Raw genomic sequence first — 24126 nt, 5'->3', positions numbered from 1 at the left:
TTACTATTCACAATATTCAAAAAACATTACAATATGAAATGACTGCGAGTGTTTTTTTTCTCTCTTAATATGACTAATAAATATAACGCAGTGTAGTAAGATTTGTTGTTTGAGCAATTCTATTATGACAGTACAGTGGACTCCCACTATTTGTGGGAAATAGGGACCAGTGAAAATCTGCACATCATTTGACTGCCATTATAATTGAATTCATTAATTAAATAAATAAACTGAGAAAATTCTTGAATAAGCAGGGATACCCCCCATCCCCACTCACTCCCCAACAAAAAGAAACTTAAAAATTAAAAGAAAAAAGAAAAAAATGGGCCTTGAGTTTGACACCTGTGCAGTATATAAATGGAATATGTCTCTACTTTAGACCTTGGCAAAATAGAGGTGGAAAAAAATGTTGGGCTTCCTCTTTGTTTTTGTGTTTGTTTGTTGGAGGATGAACTTTCCAATGGTGTCTTGATTCTGAGGGCTGGACAGTTCTATTGATGTCATAGTGACACGCGTATCTGCACCTTTATCGGATTCCAGCTAAAATATTATGGGTTCTTCTTTGATCCATGTACCACGCCGCTACAACGTTTTGTAGAATTGGTTTTACATTTTTTTTGCGTAATCAAGTCTGTCTTGCAATTTGCTGTTCTACTATGTCAATATGCGAGTTGTGAAAAGGGTTCTTAAAACAAAGTGATGCCCCACGACCTTTGTACACCAGTTTATAATTATGTTTGTTATCTTAGAAATAATAATAATAATAAAAACTTCCACCTTACGCTCATATTCCAAATGGGAATACACAGTGTAATAAACCAAATCAGGCTATTATTGGGAGGTCATGAATGTTGACAGAGCCCCCGGGGCTGTGTGTACATGGCGCTATTTGTCTTAAGTCTCATGCATCTACAGCCGATGAGTGTTTATGAAGCCATTTGTCACTGACTCCTCGCTACTCTCCCTGGCCTGCCCTCTGACAGATGTATGCAGATTCTTGCAGCTGCGCTCTCACCTGTTGGCTGGGAGTTAATGGGACGTGTGATGTCAACCGGCCCGCCGACTGAAAGGAGGTCTTTCAGAGTGGCACCACAATAATCTGGGTGGCTCTGGTGCACGAAGCTTGCGATACATGAAATAGATGCCGCCTGACACACTGACCTCATTTTGTAGCCTATATGAATACGTTTCACCTCGAGGAATATGAAGCCCCCTTGGCCTCGGAGGATATTTGCAATGTTGATGAATGCAGTTCTGATTACTGCTGATTCGGAACCTGAGCAGTTTAAGATCGTTGTAAGATTGTCATCTGATTTACCTTTCAGCCTGGGCTGATTTCAAATCTTGTCACAGAGAGGAGCATTTGGCAGCTACAGATCGGCCATATGATGATAGAATTACGTAATTTCTGACATGCCAGAAATGTGGTCGACCGCAACACTGATATGGCGCAGTGACTCAATTTGCCAATAGTGAGAGTTATTTCCCGTCACTGCATCTGCGTGAAATAGGTTAACTGCTTTCGTTTATCACGTTAAGATTTTTTGTGTGTCTCTATCCACCGAGATCTACTTCGTTTGCAGCTTTTTCACTGCTTTACTGGCTTGCATTGAAGTAGTAGGTTTTCCACTTCAGAACTGCAAAAACAACAGCACATGGAACGCATCGACTGTAACAAGACATGCGAACAAACACAGCAACGAAGGAGGCTGACGCCTGCATTTCTCTGCCTGTAGCTGTCGGCCACGGTACGGAGTATAAGGCTAGATTTGGATCAAGTGTTGCAATTCTGATTTGTTTGCTCTCAAGTGGCACAATTTGGATATGCATATTGGCAGCGAAAATAGTAATAAAATGCATTCAATTGGATATATTCAATTCAGAGGCGGTAGGCACTAAATCGGAATCAGTGTCCAGTGATGGAACACATCGAGAGGGGACGATAACGTTAGCATATATCTTTATTTTGTCACCTTGTACCCTCAAAAGTTGCACTGCCAAATCTGTTCTACCAATGAACGACCAGCAATGGTTTATTTACAAATATAGTATGGGCTCAGCACGCGTGATTTTCTGTTCTGTGCTTCACATGTTGGCAGCGGTTTAAAACGTGCCTTACTGCCAACTACAGGACCTTAGCAGAACAGCGGAAGGAGCGACGTTGTGGTCCTCAGTTGGGCTGTGCACAGGTCAGTCAGTCATTACCTTTGCCTTCCCCTTAGAGGCGATTAACCCATGCAGCGCAAATGATGTCGTAGTCGTCGTGCAAACAGCTTGCTGCAGCACAGCTGTCAAGGTTCTCCGTTACCAAAGACAACCTTTGTTCTTCTCGTGCGCCTCGCTCCCTTCTCTTCTCTCCATTCTTCCATTCTGTGCTGGCAGTACAGACATGCTCTTGGCCTCAGGCGACCGTGGCTGTGAGGCGCAGGCCAGGAATGAAAGGAGATAATCGCGCCGCAGGTGTTTTAGACGGGGCAAACCTACAGAGGAAAATAAAGGGTGGGAGAGGAAACGCATAATGTGGATGAAGATGAAAAGAGAGACATGAGGAAAGCGTCTGATGTGGTTGGAACGGTGTGGCGCTCATGTACACTGCACCCGGTGAACTGGCGAGGGCCGGAGACATGTTTAGGAGTCAGGTTCGTAGCACAGTTTCATCGTGAATCCACTGAAGAGTCTAATTTACATCTGCTGGAAGGCAGCAAAAAGTCAATTCCCAAAGTTTGGGAATTAAATACAGTACACTCAGTGGACTATTCATGAGGTACACCTAAGCAATCTAATGAGATCCAATGCAGAGCTTATTAGTTGTTAGCTTGCTTGATGTCTTTCTCTCTTTTTGGTCCGCTGCGGGTCTGAATTAAGATAGTGATACAAATAATTAATCAATTTTGATTGACACTGTCAGAGATTCAAAGTGGAGCATCTACGATCACAAGTCATTTCAATATGCTGGTCGACCTCTGAATTGTTAATATTTTGAAAAGGTGTTTTTGTATTTTTAAAACCGCGAACAACATTTGAATGTAGCCTCATTTCACTAATCCCTCCTCCCCTTACTTTGGTATATGAGCGTGATTCTCAAATGTGGCCATTCATATTGTCATGCAGTTATGAAAGCATGTAGTTACTGTATGTCCAGCTTGAACAAAACAGCTGTGATAGCAATACTAAGTTAGCATTAGCAGTGTAAACAAGTCAACGATAGCCACGGCTGCTACGTTGCTAGCATGACTTATTTGTAATAGAGTGTTACTAACACACTAAGTTTTATTTTTTTTGGGAGTCTACAATTAATTAAAAATCAAAAAGAGCTTATAAACGTACCTGCCTACTTGTTAGCAAATGAAGTATGGGCATTCAATTTTTTATTTTTTTTTCCCCAAAGTGTAAGCATTCCAAAATAGTTTTTAAAAAAATCTCTTGAAGCCCAAGCTGACAGTTCAGCGGGAGCCTGTGGGTTGCGTCTAATATGCCAATGAGCGCACAGTAAATGATTGATGCCTCGTCGCTCATGTCTTCAGTCTTCTTCCTCTTACCTGCAAACTCCTCCATTAATGAAAAAAAAAAACGGTTCCTAGGTCAAACCACTAATATTAAAAAACTAAAATAAATTTAACTCTGAATGATGAAATCTTTAATAAAGGATGAAATCATGTGAGTGGTGGTTTTATTATGAACACGTCCTAAAAAGACTAAACTGCGCTTCTCTTTAAAGGTCCCGTATTATGGCTATTTAGACCTCCATAGAGTGACTCTAACATGGACTTAGTATAAAAGTGTCAATTTCGTTTCAATAAACACCTTGGTTTTGTCATGCTAGTGTCCAGAAAAGGCCACTCTTGACAGCTACTTCTGTTTAACCCAGTTTTGTGTCCGCTTTGTCCATATTTGGATAAGGCGGCCCCCTTTCCTTTCAATGGGTGCCTCCGTCCAGAGGACCCTTTTGTGAGAGCACGCTGGCTCGGGAGCAGAAAGGGAAGGTGGAGATCTTCGCTAATGACATAGATAAGCTCGAGAAATTCAAATGACCTGAGGTGTCTCTGCACAAAAACGTCTTGAACTCTGGAATGTGTGGACAATTTTAATTCATATTTCACGTTTAATGAGGCACCATAGAGACGATATTACATCCCAGAAAACTCGAAAAAGTTGGCTTGGCAAAATATGTCTCCTTTAATGGAAGCCTAGCCCAAACACCCATATCATTTTTCCCACCTCCTACCTGGCAGCTCACTTCAAAGTAAACCGTAAATATCAGATCTTCGTTCAAGCAGCATTTTAATGCCAATCATCACGCCGGCATGCAAACAGAAATAATTAGCATCAATTATACCGCCAATTAGAACGAAGTTATAAATTAGTAGTAGTCCAACGCGCTTAATTTACATGCAAACAGTTGACAGTGTAATAAGCGATTGTTTTGCTGAAGAAAACACATTAGAAGGAACATCTGGCGGGCGCTAATCGCTATGTGTACGTCACATCTGCAAATACCATCTACCCCATCATCAGATTTATATTTAATGAGTAATAAAGCCGCCACTGTTGCACCTTTAATCCTGGTTTGTGTGTGTGTGCAACCTTATCTGATAGGCTACCCATATGCTGTTGCCTTTTGAGGCATTAATCAAGGATTGGATTGTGGGGTGGGGAGGGTTGGAGGAAAAAAAATTAAATGCGGGACTGAGCAGGATTAGGCAAGCAGGTTTGTTAAAACATATTCATTTAGCGCCTCTTCCTGTTTGTGCAGAGGAGGGTGGGGGGTGGGGGTGGTGGGGGTGAGGGTTGCGATCAAGCCCTGAGCAGGAAACAAAAGTTTGAGAGCGCGACACAGAATCCAAGCGGAAGGAGAGTCTGGAACAGATTTAGCACGTTTGTAAAAGAAGAAAGGGGAAATTCTTCCGAAAGCAATAACTCAGGGCGTTAAGGGCGCATATAAAAGCTTACAACAGATGGGGGTTTCACCTTTATCTAAAAGTCCCCTGAATCTATAAATAGCAAAAACTTTGGTGTGGGATCGGATTAAAGCAGGGCTAAAATGTGGGTTGTTTTTTTCCCCATTTCTGGAGTTCCCTGCACAAGCAAAAAAGCTCAGGGTTAGTTTCGGCACAGTCATTATGACCACAAGCGGCACGTCAGCAACAACAACAACGGCTCTGTGTCTCCCCTGGCGATCCATAATCTCAGCAAGGCCTGAGCTCCTTCATAACGCCAGTCCTAACCTATTGTTTGTGGTCTATTTTTAGAGCCGCATGGTCTTTTTTTGGACTGCCGTGACATGAATGCAGCGAGCGAATCACAAAGTCTGTATTGTATTTTTAGCCAGGCAAAGTCCGTGATGTCATCAGCAGTAACGTGGCTGTGAGTAAGAGTGCAGACTTGTTATGGAGCCAACTGAGGGTGGGATCCAGTCATCCGGTGTTTTTTAACTCGTGGCACTAAAAGGCTTTTTGTTTAAAGAGGGACAAAGGAACAAAACATGTTGTGAGATGTCCGCTTCTCGCTTTAACTGGAAACCTGTTGTAGATGACAGAAAAACCAGTTGCAGGCTGTAGAAACATTAACAGAATACATTTACTGCTAGGGGTCACTGATGGTGTAGTAGTGCACTCGCCTGACTTTGGTGTGGGCAGCGTGGGATCAGTTCCCACTCAGTGATGGTGTGAATGTGAGTGCGAATGGTTGTCCGTGTCTATATGTGCCCTGCGACTGACTGGCGACCAGTTCAGGGTGTAGTCCGCCTTTCGCCCGAAGTCAGCTGGGATAGGCTTAAAGTGTCCCGTGACCCTAACCAGGATAAGTGGTGTTGAAAATGGATTGGAAAATGGCATTTACTGCTATCTCTTTTAGCCTAATCAGGGTAGCAATTAGATTGAACGTGGATGGATGGATGGTTGTCTATTACTCTTTTTAAGACCCTTTACAATGCATTGAGGTATAATTGACCTCTGAAGCGTATGCCAATTATGACACAGGAGCAGTGAGCAGTTTCCTCATGTCCAGGAAACAACTGGGGGAGTTAAAGGAGAATCAAACGTTTAGTCACAGGCCACTTTTTTCAGGCAACTCGCCCACGGTTTTCCACCTCCCGTATAGTGCGCCTGGAAACTTTCAAGGCTTGTAAGTTATGAGTAGAGCACTCCAAAAGGAACATATAGTGGAACCTCTGAGGTTCAACATGGTCTGTTCCAGGCGCGGTGAAGCATGTGGTTGGCCTGTCTGCCTCACAGTCAGAGGTTCCGGAATCCCGTCTGCGGCCTTTCCGTCTTGGATTATTGTCCCTCAGCTTTCTCAAGGCATTCCCGTTTCCTCCCACACAAACTCATGCATGTTAGGTTATTTGAAGAATATAAATGGTGTGTAGATGTGAGTGTTAATGTGGTTGTTTGTCTGTATGTGCCCTGAGATTGATTGGCCACCAGGGTGTAGAACATGAATGGATGGTGGTTACAATAGGTAATAATGGAAATAGAAATAATTTGTTCCACGGCTAAACTGAAACTGATAAAAACCCTCAGTTTTAATATTAATGTGAAATGTCAAAGGCAAAATGCAATGAGGCCTCCCACATGCACCTCACTTTTTTTTTTTGTGTGTAGGTGTATGCTAACAATCGAAATGGACGCCGTGCGGTCAGTTACCGGGCACAACACAAGGTACACTTGAACAATGAGGAGAAGCGGAATGGAAGATGAATGAATGAATGAATGAATACAGTACAAAGGAACATGTATTTTAAAATGCATTTTTATTTGAATATTTTTTTTAAATTAAAAATATATTTAAAATAGTACTAAAAATACTATTTTTATGCTTCCTTGGTTTTATATGGGTAAATGTCTTCCATGCTGAAACAGCCACACTTAAAAGTCCTATTTTAGAAACATTATCGATTATTTAATATTTTAGGCATTCATAGTAAAGGCAGTCCTTATTGACAGAGCAAATGGTGGTGGCCCACTTCTTTTTATAAAGGTAAAGAAAAAGTGCATAAGGGTAAACATAAAAATCAAATCAAAAATCGTGTTGCAGAATTTACAGTACATGTTGTCCTTCAAACTCTGGATACAAGCGCATAAATGATCCAAACTACTCATTAAACCCATTACACTCTCGTCATTATACAATTGGAATAACAGTAAAGACATGCAATAGTTCCCACACTTACGCAAATTCATACATATTCATTTCTCAGAAATAACACCATTTATTTTGCTCTCTGCTATGGTGTGAATGCAAAATGGCTGCCTGATCCTGGCACTTCATCTCACAGATGCCTCTGGTGTATTGCAACATCACTAAGATGCATTTGTGTCAGCTTTCATCGAAAAGGCATATCAAGCAATAGGGGGAAAAAAATCCTATATATCCAAAAATATAATTAGCATCTTCAGAAAACACTTCATTTCAGACACCTAACGGTAAAGACATTTTGCAATTAAAAGTTTGAATTATATTACTTTTATTATTAATAAATTATTATTTATTATTTTATTACTATTATTGTTTCAATCAAGACCTACTACTTCTGCTACTACTTATACTAGTAGTAATAAACATATTTTCAAATTAAACTCAAAACTGAGCATGGTTTTCTTGATAAAGGCAGACTTTTTGATGCAGCTTGTGCTGGTTGGATGCCATTGCATTTTGCAGGTGTTTGTTGTTGTGGCGCACTATGGTGGGTAATCCCCTTGCTATGCGCTAGTCATCAGTGAAGATGCAGCAGTATGTCGCGTTCGTGCAACCTGAGGCAATCTACTCTGCAAACAGCCTCATCGCTGTTTATCTACTTCCCACTGTTTATGGGGGGTGGCTCATGTCTGAAGTTTTTGAACAACAGTAACTCTGTCTATTCCCCACCCTGCTCCCTACCCAATCCCTCTGCACTATCACTGTCAGTCTAGGAATTCAGACTGGTTTATTTGAAAAAAAAAAAAAAGGTGCTAACTGTACTTACCTCAGTCGGTAGACGTTATTGTTTGACACACGAACATTAAATAGTTGACTGCTGAGCCCGTTTGAATGCTGTCGCTAACCAAAGCATCAGCACCTATGAAAGCTTGTAAACACTCAATAAACAACAAAATTCAAGTGTAGTGTAGTGTAGTGTTACCACCTGTGTAAACTATTTCGCTGCGCATTATTTATGGTTATGAGAACAATTATTAGTGTAGTTCAACCTGACATGCGGCCACTCCACAATGCTGTGTGCATCAGTCTTTTTCTTAGTTGTTCCGTAATTGGAGTTTTACTTTATATAAGTTATAACCCTAACCACTGATGATATTTTTGCACATCTGCCTCACAGTTCTAAGGTTTGGAGTTTGAATCTGCACAAAGTTTACATGTTGCTTGTGTGGGGTTTCTTGAGATTGTCCGGCTTTCCCCCAATGCTTCAAATTCATGTTATGTATTAAAGACACAAAATTGTCCATAGGTGTGAATGTGAGTGTAAATGATTGTAGGGTGTAGTCCACCTCTTGTCCAAACATCGGCCGGGACAGGCTTCAGCTGTGATTTTCTACCATGCATGCAGCCTCAGTTACCTCTCACTGTGACCTTATTAATTTTAACCCCAAAACAGAGGAACCTGACTCATTTAGAAAAGCGCGCAAGTGCCACAATGACACAGCTTACTTTTTCCCCATCTGCCCGATTCCTTTTAGCCCGTACACGTGCATCAACCGTCGGCCTGTTCGCCACATGCACAGGCAGTAAAGTACATTCTGGAATGACATGCATGAGAGAAATACAAATGACATCTTGTGGTGTGTGGAAAAGTCTCTTTTGCAAATGAAGTGTAAAGTCCTCGAGGATCATCAAACAGTTTCCATGTGCTGCTGTTTATTTGTCATCGTGTCCGTCATCATGTTGATTATTCCTCAGAATGCTGAGCGATGTTGCAATTAGAGCGTGAGGAGAGCTTGATGAAGAGGAATTAATGAGTCAAGAGTCTTGCCACACAAGGGATTCATGGAAGAATGCAGTTGCATCATCATTTCTCAAGTTTTATGGGCTGTAACAGGAAGCTGTGATACAATTTTTACAGTCAAACATGCCTTCAATGAAATTTTGTGATGCATGGTTTTATGCTGAATTGTGTATTTTATCAGCAGTTGATTGCGTACTCTCCCTACATTGTTCAGATCCTGCACAATCGGGTCAAATGCGATCCATCACGTGACCAAGCATCACCTCAAACGCTCGGCACGTCTGCAGCCGCTCGTCTTTGAACTTCTTCAAGAGACAATTTGACATCTCAAAGTGTTCCTGCCCTCTCTAATTACAGTTTCCCTATATTATAGGGCAGTCGCAGGACTCCTACTGTTCTACTCTGCCAGGGCTTTGTATATGCGAGCATCAAAGATGACTTTAAACAAGAGTTTCCCTCGAAGCGGCCATCCTGCACTCCTTTATGCTAATTAAATGAGAATGGAACTATTATATGGAACAGACTTAAAAGGCAGGGCTGTGCAGCGAGAAAAAAAGAACTTCTGTTTGACTGCTCATCTCTTGTAAAATTAAATAATATATACACATATTACACATATTTTTTAATTCAAATGTTAAAAATCTTTATAACAGTTTATAACTGTTGCATATTAATCTTGAGTTGATAACTGCTTAGGGCAGCACAGTGTGTCAGTGGTTAACACGTCTGCCCCACAGTTTCTGGGTTCTGGATTCAAATATCAAGTTTGCATGTTCTCCCCGTGCCTGTGTGGGTTTTGTCCAGGTATTGTGGCACGTTAGGTAGATGAAGCCTCTAAATTGACCATAGCTGTGAATGTGAGAATGCTTGTTTGTCTATATGTTAAAATCCATCCTTTCTCAACACCGCTTATCCTGTTCAGGGTCGCGGGACGCCGGAGCCTATCTCAGCTGACTTCGGGCGAAAGGCGGACTCCACCCTAAACTGGTCGCTAGTCAGTCGCAGGGCACATATAGACACGGACAACCATTCGCACTCACGTTTATGTTAAAATCCTTTGCTGTCACATTTCTGTCCGGCTAATTATATATTACTCGTTCACTCACTGTAGTAGTCTCGCCACGGTGCACTATTTGCATATCTGTTGTTGACCAATGATGGCCACTCATGCCAGAGTAGCATCTGCTCCATTTGCACACTGATTGAGGAGTATCTGCAACATTTGCGCAATCAACATTGTCTCACATTATCGCACTACTCGCTTGAAGTCTCGGCGCCCGTTGCACAATGGACATTTTACCGGACTATTGCTATATTAGTCATTCGAACTGCTCTAAGTGCTAGAGAACTCTGCATCTTTTTGCGCAATTGCTAAAAAATAAATAAATAATTATACCGGCATTACCAGATAACTAGCAACCCTTTATTGCTCAGTGACTATTTTTGTCAATGTCTTTATGTCTCAAAAGTGTTGACTGTCTGTTGTCGTACTAGAGCGGCTCCAATTACCGGAGACAAATTCCTTGTGTTTTTTGGACATACTTGGCAAATAAAGATGATTCTGATTCTGATTTTACCTTTTACGTCAAATCAATAAAACTCTTTAAACTCTCTTAATTTCAATGAAACCACATGGTGCCTCCCACCTGATAAAAAGAAAACCAATATTGCAATCACACAATCATAAGAAGAAGCTAACCACTGTAAAATTTCAAATCAATAACTGACAAATCAATAACTGACAAATTGTGTGACTTACTACGGAATATTGAAAATTCGAGTTACTACTCAACATGGGTTCCTGCATTTATTTGACCATCAGTTACAATTCCCATCTTGCATTGGAGGTCCATCCGTCCATCCATCCATCCATCCATCCATCCATCCATCCATTTAACCAGTTAGATTGAGATAGAGAGAGACAAAGGGATGGTAGATAGATAGAAAACAGAATAGCGCGGTTGAGTGACTTAGGGAGGAATGAGAGAACAATGGGCATAACAGCTATATCAATATCAACAACAACAGTAGTAGTCCCATGATGACGGAAACAACGACGATACCGGTCCTTTCCCAACACCACCGTCCTTGGCCTCAAATACCGAGTACCAAAGTCCTAATTTCAGGAAATATTTGGATGGAAAACACTTGTAAGCCACAATTATAAAACATTCATCCATCCATTTTCTGTACCGCTTATCCTCACTAGGAATCACATGAAAAATATTGTTTAGTGTTAACTGACCATGCCTTCTTATCCCGTCTTACTCTAATGCTGCTGCGCACCATTTGTAACCTCGAAATCTTGTATGTTTGTACCTTCATAAACAGAGGACAACCTGTATACTATATGCCAATGCAACAAGATTGGTTTACTGTCAAAATGCTTGTTGAAAACAAACGATAATCTCTGGAAATGTTGCTGCAGAACCAAACAGAATCTATGTTCAAATGGAAAATCCCAGTCCCCCATTTTTCCGGACATTCAATAATCCTGCATGGCTTGTTCTGCTTGTGACACCTTCGGGTCTCAAAAGAGTGGTACAAAAGCTTCTCCATTTTGCCACCCTTGACACAATGGAGCGAATATAGGTTAAGATATCTGGGCCAGTGCATAACAGTTCATCTGACCTGCTTCCGAGGTCTACATTTGATACGAGCACACGATTTGACCTACATCGGGCCACTCAAAGGTGTGCATGTGTGTTACCGAAAAGGGACGCCACGAACGAAAGCGATGGCCTTGAAAGATGCAGTTTGTTTACTTTCGGAGCGCGTGAGTGTCGAAACCACAGAGGGAGCAGATTGTGAGATGTTATTTATACCAGAGGTTATGTTATTAGTCATCAAGTATTTGTTGACAAGGTAGGAGGAGATGTGTGGGAAAAGATGAAGAGTGCGATCGTTGCTGGTGCGTTTGCACCCGTAGCACAGGGATGAGGGATGAAGGAAGCATTTCAGGGGGGAAGTGGATTTAGCAGCAGGATGTGACAGAGACGCTCCAAACACGCCTGACCGAGGCCGAACAACACACGAGCCAGGCAGCGAGAGGCTGATGGAGAAAAAGAAACAGAGGAAGGGAAGTGACCCCCTCCATCACAAATTCATTTTCTGACCCATGAAGCGTTTGCATGAGCTCGATATAACAGCAATGTTACAAATTGTTATTTACGCAGGATGCAGTTGAGATACTAATTCTACAACTCTCAATCATAAGTGACCCTTATTGGATATACTGTAGGTGTACCTAAAGAAGTGTCTGAAGAGTCTATAAGTCAATTCCCAATTCAAACAATACAATATGTTTGGTGTGTATTCACCGCTAAACACACGACTGCAAAACAGTTGCACAGGAAGATGCACTCAACAGCCACTCCACTTTTTTTCTGGAACCAAACAGAGGAACCCAGATCCTACTTTGTCCAACTCTCACCTGGATACTGTGGTTAATCTGCTCTACAAAGCTGCCCCGAGATAGACATCTCGAATGTAGGGCAGTCCGAGAGGGAATACGTGCTTCTTTAAGTGGATGAGAGCAGTAAATACCCCTCTTAAGATGGCCCTCTCTTGCACCTTTCCTCACAGTCTAGCGCCTGGAAATGTCTATTTTGGGTCTTGCGGTTGCTTTAAAAAGAACGTTTTCCTTCTATTTCTAGCAGACGGCATCGCGTGGTTTCCATCTTTGGCTGTCAGTGTTTCCTAATCGGGCGTCTAAACTTGTCAAGCCAAAAAAACGACTCCCGTCTAGAATAAGGTCATGCCTCGGTCGGTGTTATGCAGCAGGAGTCGTGCAGCGAGGCACGAGGGACACGATGCCACAAACACTGACGAATGTTGAATATCCATCCTTCATCAGATCAGCTTTGCAGACACTAGTAGAAACTGTCTGTCATGGCAGCAGACTGTTAGTCAGGGTTTTAATTGTTGGGTAAACACCCCCAATGCAGTTTGCCAAATAACAGGCTTCCCATTGGGCTGCTATCGCTTACTTGACTGTATGAGTGTGCGTCTGAAGCTCTTCCTATTTCCAGCTTTAGTTATGTCTAGCAGGACTCTCCCTGTACGGTGTGTCATTTAATGACTCCCAGCGTCTGTCTTTGCATGGAAGTCCCTCCAGGGAGGAGACCGGTTACAGAGAATGCTGGGGAAAAAAATGCTCTGTTAACACGCCAGCCAAAGGAAAAAAATTATAATTCTGGCGGGAAAGGCCTTCAATAAATCGTCTCCCTCGCGACTTTGCGGCCACGACATCAAGAGAGGTTATCTGTTCAACATGCTGTCTGGCTGGAGTGTGGCTACTTGGTGCAATGTGAATGGAAATGTAGTTGTGCGTGTGTGTGTGTGTGTGTGAACCATCTGTCTGAGGGTGTGTGCTTGTGTCTGTGTGTCCCCGTCTGTATTTGCGAACAGTCTGTTTGCGGCTGTGTGTGAAGAATTAATAGTCAGTTACAAGGGTGGGATTCTGGGTGCCAGACATCTCGCCACTCTCTCATAAGTCATTGCAGTACAATCACACGATGGCTGGGGAGTCGACTTCAAAAATAGGTCAATGCAGAATTTCTGCCTTGAAGCTGCGCCGGGACCCCTGGACCCCCCCCCAAAAAAAAAAAACTCGGAACCACGATTGCGTTGCCGGAACCAATGTTTCACACAGACATTTATTGCAGACAGACGCAGTGTTGGACCACTGATAAACTTTGCAAAAGGAGTATCTGTAAGTGATTTTTAGGATACTATTAGATGTGTAATGTACATATAACATGATGTATGAATGAGTTGAATGGTAGTTAGTGTTTTTTTTTTACCTAAAATTCTAATCGTTAGCGTCCTAATGCTAATCGCGAATGCTAACCGTTTAGCAAATGCTGATTTTGATGTCTCGTGTTTATACCCTACTCTCAGTACCAACATATCCAGTTTAAGGATCGAGGTCCAGCCAGAGATCCAGAGAACAAAATGCATGTTAGTAGTAGGGAAAAAAAATATATATATACTTTTTAAAAAAAATGTATTTTCCTTTTTTTTCAACTATTGATAGGCTTCTCTTCTGCTTCTTACTGTTGCTGATGGGCCTGCGAATTCATTGTTGTTGTTTTTTTCTGGGGGGGGGGGGGGGGCGGCGATTACTCTAGTACTCGGCGAAATAGCTATAGGACAATCAATTCTAAAAAGATTCATTCGTGACAGCCATAAATCACACAATGTAAATACAGTGGAACCCCCGAAGTCGACCACACATATAGACCACAAACCATTTACGCTCACATCCACATGTATGGGAATATGCTGTAAAGCGTGTGATTGAGACGTCTTCTAAATCAATCGCTTGTGTCGTGAGCTTCTCTTTGCAGCTTGTCAACTGGAATAAGTGATGCAAAACCACTTGATTGTTCCATTTTCTATACCGCTTGCCCTCATTAGGGTCACCGGTGAGCTCCAGTAAAACCCAGCTGCCTTTTTTTTTTTTGTTTCCTGAAAAGTGATGGTTTTGGAGAAGCGAGGATTCCGCTTGACACCAATGATATATGAACGGTAATGACAAAATGCAGACGTGCAGGAGGTAGATATGTATATCTTTTGAGGGTTTACAATCTCTGATCCAAATTAGGAGTGGTTGCTTGACGTGCTCGCTACTGTATTCTACTTTACTTTTGACATCCAAAGCAAGAAAAAAGCCTTTGTTGGTGAAAAAGAGACACACTATGCAACCACAGAGCTCAGCTGCAACACGCAAAAAGTCATAAACAAGCTGGTTTCATGTGGCATTTTTAACCCCAACACAGAAACAAGATGAGACGTAGACTGGCTGAAGAGATCTAAAGCGAAGAACACTGTCCTCAGTTCACCACACAGCCAAGGCCTTATTTTATAAGCTCAAGGTGATGTCCTGCAAACTGTAAGCCTTTTAATAGACTCAAAGAGCTCTTGCACTCACCTCGTATACAAGAGAAAGAGAGGCCTATTTGGAAAACTCCAGAATGCAACGGTCCAGAAATATTAACATGGACAAAGAGGACCGCTAAAGGTTTGAACTACTTGATTACTAATTTACAAATTACCAAAAAAAAACAAACAAAAAAAAGTTTGAAAAGTTTAACATTACCAGACCTTCATGAAGTAAGACGTCATCTCAGGGAGCGTGTAAAAGATGACCTCAACAAGTGTGTTTTGCTCTTACGATAGCTTTTTTTTCTTCTGGATGTAATCACAAATAAGTACCAGTGTGTGATTATAACCATAAAACCAGATAAAGAACATATTGGCTAAAATGGTACTCGTCTCTGTCCTGGTTGCTCAGCCTCAGTACAACATGACAATAAGGCAATAGTCAAAAACATTAATCAAAAAGAACAACATATTGTACACCAGAGAGCTGTGTTGTTAGTGCTATATATGTGAAGAGATCCGCCTCCACGGAACACGCAGTAATTTTCATCTGCATGTTTGTCAGTCTGTCCTCACGTGACATGAACATAAAGATTTCCTCACAGATTTTAGTCAGGAAGGTCATCTTCTATGTACACTTAATCTTGTGGTAATTATTTTTATAATCTTGACAGTTTGAAGGATTACTTAATATTTCATTATTTGGAATAGAAAAAAAACAGTATCCAAAACAGGACAAAATGAAGGTGGACCAGAGTCCTTGAATGACGGGTTAGAGGTTCCTAATAGGTTGCAAAATGTTTTCCAGTGGCACACAGAAAGACCAAGTAGCTTTGGACGTGGCAACAGACCATAAAGTGTGTTCCCGCTGAGCATCAGGCTGTCCTGCTGCTCAAAAAGGTTGTGTAGCCAAGAAAGTACTGTTTATGTGTATGTTACATGTGTGTGGTTAACATCAGAGCTGCAAACTAGTATGGCAAAAGACAGCCTTGTAAAAACCAATGCCAAGCGAAGGCTATAATCCCGGGTTGTACCCGACATGCAGATCCAAAGGGGCCTCTCCCTTCGCTGGAGCCGCAGATGCATACATTTAGATTGACTCGGTGAGGCTCATTGTCCTGTATGCATGCAAACAGACGAGCCGCAGTCGCCACTTGAAACGTGTCAAATGATGGGTGCGCGAGACCGTCACAAACCCCCACCACACCAGCAAAGAGACACCTGCACAAACAAGCGGCTTCGCTTCTGTTTCTTACTGGAGATGATGGGCCCGTAAAGCCTCGTTTGCTGCGACACAAATAAAGCCTGACACTTGCCAGCAGAAAATGAGAAGTCACTTAAAGTTCAATCTTGAAGGAGTTATTTGTCTTTGTCAAATAGGATTGGAAATAATAAACAGTTAACTGGTGATTGTTAAGATTCCGGTTGATTGTGTAACTGATGGTTGGTTAATCACATCTTGAAGCAACCGAGGCAAAATTGCATGCAAACAGGAGTACATTCAGAGATTCTCCCATCCAGCCGTTCATTTTCTTTGGCGCCTGTCCTCATTAGGGTCACGGGTGAGCAGGAGCCTATCCCAGCTGACTCTGGGGCGAGAGGTGGAGTAGACCCTGAATTGGGTCGATCACAAGGTACATGTAGACAAAAAAGTATTTACAATCACATTGAATACATTCACACCTAAGAACAATTTCGACTTTCCATTTAATCTAAGAAGTACAGGTACGTTTTTGGAACGTGGGAGGAAGTCAGAGTAGCCAGAGAAAACCCACGCAAGCAGGGGAAGAACATGCAAACTCCACACTGGTCGGCCAGAGCCCATCTTTGAACCAGAAACCCAAGAATTGTGAGCCACACCTGCTAACCACTAGGCCAGGTGTTGTGCATTTTTCCATCCCATAAAGAATAATTCAATAAAAAAAATGTTTGGAGGGAAAAATAACCGATCAATAGTCAATTTCCCCGATAGCTGGTCAAGGAAATTTAATCAAATGCCCACCGCAAATGTAAAACCAAGAACCCTAATTGGCCGACAACGCCATGATTGCATCACGTGACCGACGCATTGAGCCGCGCGGCCCCTCTGCGTCAGTCGCCGCGCACATGGCACAAATTGCGCAGAATGCCGCGGAGATCATTTCTCGTGATTGGTCCGTTTTAGTCACATGCCGTGATGATGACTCAGCTTTCCCCTTGATTCCACATACCGCCGCCGCCTTGATTGATTTTGCAGTATAATTAAACGTATCATCTGGTCATCTAGGTCCATTTGTTCTAGCAGACACTGTTCCACGGTAAGCTATTCTTGTTGCTTTGTTCCTTGTTCCGGAAAGGAAAGGAAAAACGGCTACCGGAAATGGCCATGAAATGCAGAGGAAACTTCACCCTGTGGTGTCCTAGCCACTACCAACCGTAGCGACACCCCTGACTTGGAGGAGAACTGCATCGCATTTTCAAACCAGCGCGCGTTGGTTGCGCTCGACAATAAAGGCAAACTGTGCGCGGGATAGCCGCAGTGACGTCAGCGCGGTCGCCGCCCGCGCGAGTATAAAGAAGCATTAAGAGTATGGAAGTGTACCGAATGAAGTGTCCAATAAGTATAAATTGAGTGAAAATTGACCTGACATTGTGTTGTTCTCGAATAATGTGTGTGTGTGTGTGTGTGTGTTTTTTCACAGACAGGCACACATGTGAAAGGTAAACAGAGAGTGCGAGAGCTCACGCGAGACCACCATGGAGGCGCCTGCTCACACTGTGGGATCCCCATAACTTGAAATTCCTGTGAAATTTTAAGTGCTAGGGAAAAGAAAAAAAAAAGACCCAACAGGGACAAGCATTACAATGAGGACTGACAGGGGACCTGAAGGAGATGCAAGACAAAAAAAAAAAAAGTAGCTGGAAGAAAAGGCAGCGAGCCAGTGAGGTGAGGAATGAAGGGAATGTTTGCGCCAGCATCCAGTCACACGAGGCACGCTGTTTGTGGCTAATGGAATTTAACGCTCAGCTATAGAAAATTACATTTAAGTTACAACCAAGCTGTACTGGATGTTACAACTTCAGCCTACCACAGTACAGTTTGGTATGGTAAACCCTGATCTGGATTTCAAGGCAACATGGTGGTCTCGTGGTATGTTTGCCTCTCTCAGTCAGTCAGAGAGTTCCTGGGTTTGAATTTTGGCACTAGTGTGGGTTTTCTTCAGGACCTCTAGCTTCCTCCCAAATTCCAAAAACATGCATGTTAGGTTCATTAAAGACTCTTAAGTTCCCCATAGGTGTCCGTAGGTGTGAATAGTATAGAAGTAGTAGCCCTGCAATTGACTGGAAACCAGTCCAGTTTGTACCCCACCTTTGACCAAAACTCAGTTCCAGCTCACCCTAATGAGGACAAGCGCTAACCCCCAGTGTGTAATTTATAGTGAAGTGCAGACATTGTTTTTTTTTTTAAATACACTATTACTGTATACTGCAATTACAGTTCATGTTCCTGCCAAGTCAGCGTTAAATGTGTTGACTTCATTCATTGATCTGTTTTCTGTAGCACCTGTACTCAATAGCGTTGTGGGTGAGCTGAAGCCTATCCCAGCTGACCTCTGATGAGGCGAGGTACACTGGATTGGCAGTCAAAGGACACATATTGACAAACAGCTATTCACAGTCATATTAAAAACCAAAGGTCTTAAATTAACTTTAGAAGCATGTTTTAGGAATGTCGGAGGAAACTGAAGTACTCAGAGAAAACCCACACAAACACAGGGAGAAGATGCAAACTCCACACAGGAAGGCCGGAGTGGAGAATCGAAACATAAAACGGAGAGCTACGTGCTACGGCAGCCGTGGTAACCACTAGTGACCCGTGCTTTACTTCTCACTTCTTTAATAATGTGTTCTAAAATGCAATTTGCTCATGCAAATATGTGCTCTTAACGTTGTTTAAACAGATGACATATGTGTGGTTTACAAGAGTATTTTTGGCAAATTTGCTTGGGCCAGCACGGTAAACTAGTGGTTAGCATGTCTGCCTCACAATTCTGAGGTTTGGGTGTGAATCTTCGGCCTTCCTGCGTGCAGTTTCTCCAAGTGCTTACGTGGCTTTTCTCTTGAGTACTCCGGCTTCCTCCCACATTCCCCCCAAAAATGCTGTGCTGCTATCTTTATCCTCATTAGGGTCCTGGTGTGCTGGAGGTTATTCTTGCTGACTTCGAGCAAAAGAGGTGGGGTACACCCTGGACTGGTTGCCAGCCAATCACAGGGCAACACTTAAAAATGTCCAGAGCGTACCCTGCTGGCATAGACTCCAGCTCAACCACCACTCAATTAATGACAAGCAGGATAGAAAATGAAATTTGCTTGATTTGACGTGATGACAGCGGGGTCCCATGTTGAGAGCATTTGAGATCCTCTGCATTATTTGGTTGTGTGTTGCAACCAGCTCCCGTTTTTTCAGTCCACGGCGCACTCACGTCATCCCCACTGCAGGCGGTCAGATAACCCCGCAGACAAAAGCGTTCCCAGCCAGCCAGATAACAATCAGGCACCGCACTCACTTCCTCTGGCCGGGGAAGCCCCACCCACACCAGCGCCGACACGGACACGATCGGGGTCGAGCTTACCCTTCTTCATTCAGGGTGCTGACTCTCAGTCAATACGGACTCTGGGCCGGTGTGGGTCAGAGGTCATCGTACTCCATTAGAGGGGTCAATCCGATAATGACCTCCCGTCTTTATGGCCCTCTGCCACCACGTGGATGCTGCAGTCAAGGGGAAAGGATGTTAGTTGAGAAAATTAACACGCTTAAACAACAAATTGGTTCAAAAGAAGAGCCGATTTCAAGTAGAAACACTGAATTGTACAGCCAGGTTCAAGAGCTGTATTAATGTATTTCATTGATGTTTTTCTCTCTGGCCACAATATTAAGTATTAATACCAATGGAGTTGACAAATTGACATGTTCATCCATCCGTTCTCTCTTCATTAGGGTCGCAGGTGAGCTGGAGCCGATATCTCAGCTGACTTCGGTGGAGAGGTTGCCAGCCAATCGCAGTCAACCCACGCTTAATTCAACTGTTACATCTGTGTAACATTTAGATTGAGCAAAAATCGATTAGTCATGCCTGGAGAATGAAGCACGAGGACGATGTCACAGAAAGTTTTTACCGTCTGGGACGCTACATTAGTTTAGCAACAGAGCTAACACAATTCCCCACACATCAAAATAACGATATAAACGATAGAGGTTTACAGAATATCGTACGGTAGACGTTTTTATCAGCGGTGCAACGATACGTGTATCTGTATCCAGCCGTTCAATACAGTGTCAATCCGAACTGTGACGACTGAAGCGAACAATACGCAATTTTAAAGTTACTTCATCAATTTTTGATGGTGAGGATCTGCGCTCGACTACTCATTGTGAGAGCCACTAAAGTGCCCCTCCCACATTCATTCAGACCAAGCTGCTGAGACAGAAGCTACATACAAAGCTCGCCGTTGCAACATGGCTAATGCCTTAATTGTACCTGAAATCCAAGCTCCTCCACCATCCTTCAGATCTGGCTTTTGGAACATCTTTAGTTTTCACATTAAGTATGACCCTGACGACAAGCATGTCACGGACAAAAGTACTACAGTTTTTCGTAAATGTCACACAATGCGAATTGCACATTTTCATCACCAAGATGTGAAAACAAGTGGAACCAGACAAACTTGCAACTACAGTGAAAATACAAAAACAGTACACTTCACAATCCAAACTGCAAAGCAGAGAATGTGTCAAGAATAGCAGCACCAGAAACTTTAAATTTTTCATTTCATGCTTTTTTTATCTTCTTAAAAAATTGTACACCATAGAACAGTGGTTCTAAAAATAAATTCATCTCAAGGATTAGGTGTGTTTCTTTTGTATTCTGCAATAAATTGAAAATACACCATCAGAGACCCCTAAATACAGTACTGTATTTGGTTGATACTGCATTGTTAGAATGTTTCAAAATATTACTGATTATTTTTCAAAATATATTTAGCGGGCTATTTCTTTTTAATATACTGTCTTACTGCCAAGAGTGCACCACAGAAGATGTGATTTATCAGTTGCATTTATGTTATTGTTACTTTTACAAGGTACTGTTCTTGCTTTATATGGTTGTAACCTGTAAGTATGCACAGCACAAAAAAAAGAGATATAGCTGCACCAGATACATTTAATTCAAAAACTGTACTTTTGAGTTGAAACAAATGTTGGTAATTTCAGTAAATTTCCAAGTTAAAAAAAGGCACAAAAATGTACTGTATCTATTTCATATCAAAAAAATATTGACCCAAACCGTAAATCTTGTCTATCGTTGCACCCTTAGTTTTATATCGCATTACGATATTGACGGCGTGTTGGAAAAGTTCAGAAACAAAATATACCCTTTGTATGCAGCGTCTTCACTGATTTCGATAACCAGAATCGTCAAGCAAGCAAACAAACGATTCCTAGGATTCAAGTGACTGTGAACTGGTTCTCAAAAATATCCCATCCCTACCGGTATAAGCGCTATAAAAAATGAACGGATGGAGTTCTTGACACAACTCTTGTATCAGATCTCATCAGAATGTGGAAGTATAACTAATGTCATGCCTCGTGAGTGTATGTGTGGGTGCGCGCAGGCGGGGGATTCTTCTGCTGAGGGAAAACTCCGCTTTGCTAATGAGGCATCACGGGTGCCCCAACCGACGTCATTAGAATAGGCATTACAGGAAACTTCCTTGATCACTGTCGCGTATTTGGCCCGTTCTCTCATGAGACGTGATCGTGTTTATGTGCGTGACATTAGGCAGTGCGGTGCTGCGCTTCACACCGACAGCTCAGCACACGCGGCCACACACCCACTGGGCCCACACACACACCAACCTGCTGCCCTCGAGAGCTGAAAGGGAGTAAGAGAGTCATGAGTCATTTTCTTAAATGTAAGGCACTCTCCCTCCTCTTCTCCCCCAGCATGCGGTCAGGCCATGTTTTAAGGTGCTCTGACTCAGTCCGCTTCTGTTTCAAAAAGGTCATGGTGGCAGCTCACAGCTGGATCACAGCTATCGATAAATAAGCTCTCTCGCATCGACAGTAGATTGACTTACGATTTACGGTGCGGAACAATCGGTGGCAGGCTGTGCATTTGGTACTTGGGCCTTCACTGGGGACTGACCTGACTTAACCATGTCTTTAATATCAACACTACCATGTCGCAATTATAGACACCATCAAGTCAGATAAGTCAGAAAAAAAATGTAACAGTACTCAATATTGCCACGTACAGTACATCATCTGGAGCACCTCAGAATCAATATTTATCTAATAAATTGACAATAATATAAAAAATGTAAATAAAATACATAATACTCACCAGAGATACTGATTAATTTAAAAAAAATGCTGACATCATTGAGGGCCAGCGCTCTGACCCTGTGTGGACAAATTAGAAATCTAATAAAAATCCCCATTGCTAATTGTTTACATTACACGGGGCATGCACTACTGATTCTAAAGGCCCTGGGCAGATTAGTTTGACATGGCTGAAATCTGATTGGACAAAAGAAAAAATCTAACACACATACAGTACATATAATAGAAGCAGTAGAGACGAAAGAAATGCTACAAAATAAAGACAAAAGACTGTTTGGAATAAATTCAAGCAATTTGATGGAAGAACAAATATACAATTTAAGATGAAGGTCAGTGCTTCTGATAGATCTCTGCTTTAGGTTAGCAGAGAATGCAAAGCTGACCCTGACCTCTCACCACTGACAAGTACACTGCAAATTGCATCAAAACAAGTGGAGCACATGCTGTAAAAAAAGTCCTCATCATCAACTACTCATGCTGCCAAACGGCACTTCACTGAGACACAATGTGTCTCAGTGAAGTGCCACACACCAGTTGTCGTGGTGACTAAGGCGCCACTCTCGAGCTGCCTGCTTTGAACGGCCTCCTCTGATCACCGAAGGCCAAACTGCTCATCGCTCTGCCACTCGACGGCACTGCTGGTTCACCGTGTACTTGCCACCATTATGTTCTGTCCCGCTTCTTCTCTTCCTCCTCTCATCCTGAGTCACTCATGCTCCCCGGGGAGAAACGAGGGGTTCAGGATGAATCATCTCGGGGATACGTGCGTGTGCTTCTTTATATTTATTTGTTATATGGGGTGCTGATATGATTCAGGCGCGTGGGCTATGAAAATTGAGGAAGACAGAAGGGGAGTAGGGGGACAGCATGATCAGGCTCAGATACCCCTTCTCCTTTTCGTGCCCTCGGGGGACTACGACAGCTGCACCAGATAGGAAGATAGGCCCATTTAGTGCACACTCAAAGCACGAATGTAGCATATGTCTCTTTGTAAGAGAGAAAAGTGAGTATTTAATAATGTTTTACACTCATCGGCCACTTCATTAGGTACACCTGCGCAAGATATCCAATACAAGAGCTGTGTACAAACATTTAAGAGTTTTTGTAGGTGAAGCAAGAACCAAAACACGTGGGCGCATTACCTTGGATTAAAGGGGCTGTTTTAAATTAGTACTGCAAAAATTATGGTGCATTGAACGCGTGAAGTAAGAATGAGGCAAATTAACAAACATCATCATCATCTGTATTCAATTCTTGCCATGCAACTCTAGGCTGCGGCACATTTTATTCAAGTCGAGACTAAGGGCCGGTGCAGTAGAGTGAAGACCGTGGGATCATGGATTTCATAGGATGTCCAGCCCAAAATGTTTGCGGTATTGTCAGGGCTCGTCAAGGCTCTATTATAATTTTGTTCTATGTCACACTTTCAGAGATGATTGCAACGGCCAAGGTATTATTTGTTTCCTTTTTAGCACTCTCACAGACTTATATTTAATGGAAAAATATTTACTCACCAATATCATATTACTAATCTAAATTATTATCTTTAAAGCTCTTGTCTTGGACCGGATTAAGTGGGCTAAACAGTTTGTTAATCAGGATGAATTTGAGCATTTTTACTCCCCTTCCAATTGTCAGATGCCTCTAAAAGATTATCCTGAGCCATTATCCTGTGGTGTACAGTGGGTTAAGAGCAGTGGCAGTTTTGAGGGGTGGGGTCCAGCGTCCGTGTAACAGTGCGCCTGGACGCCCCACCCTCCAACACGACACGCCCATTTTGAGCTCCGTGCCAACGGCAAGGGAACTAACTTTTTTTAAAAATGCTTTTTTCTTTTTTCCCCAAATGTTGTGTATTGATAGCATACGCTTTGGCGTTGACAAAACGGTAACCCTCGTGAAAATCAGTTGACCAAGTTAGGAC

At 42.5% G+C, this 24126-nt stretch overlaps 1 long non-coding RNA gene across 1 annotated transcript in view; it reads left to right on the top strand.

The window, feature by feature from the left end:
* LOC133475880 (uncharacterized) overlaps positions 1–20625 on the top strand; it is a 64282-nt gene extending 43657 nt beyond the window's left edge. The window contains exon 3 of the long non-coding RNA XR_009787966.1: positions 19803–20625. This is a non-coding gene — a long non-coding RNA (uncharacterized LOC133475880). The remainder of the gene's footprint in view (positions 1–19802) is intronic.
* Positions 20626–24126: the final 3501 nt, after the last annotated feature.

This window comes from Phyllopteryx taeniolatus, chromosome 3 (assembly GCF_024500385.1).
Source record: "Phyllopteryx taeniolatus isolate TA_2022b chromosome 3, UOR_Ptae_1.2, whole genome shotgun sequence".
Taxonomy (NCBI): Eukaryota; Metazoa; Chordata; class Actinopteri; order Syngnathiformes; family Syngnathidae; genus Phyllopteryx; species Phyllopteryx taeniolatus.
This window is presented reverse-complemented; position numbering and strand designations above follow the sequence as displayed.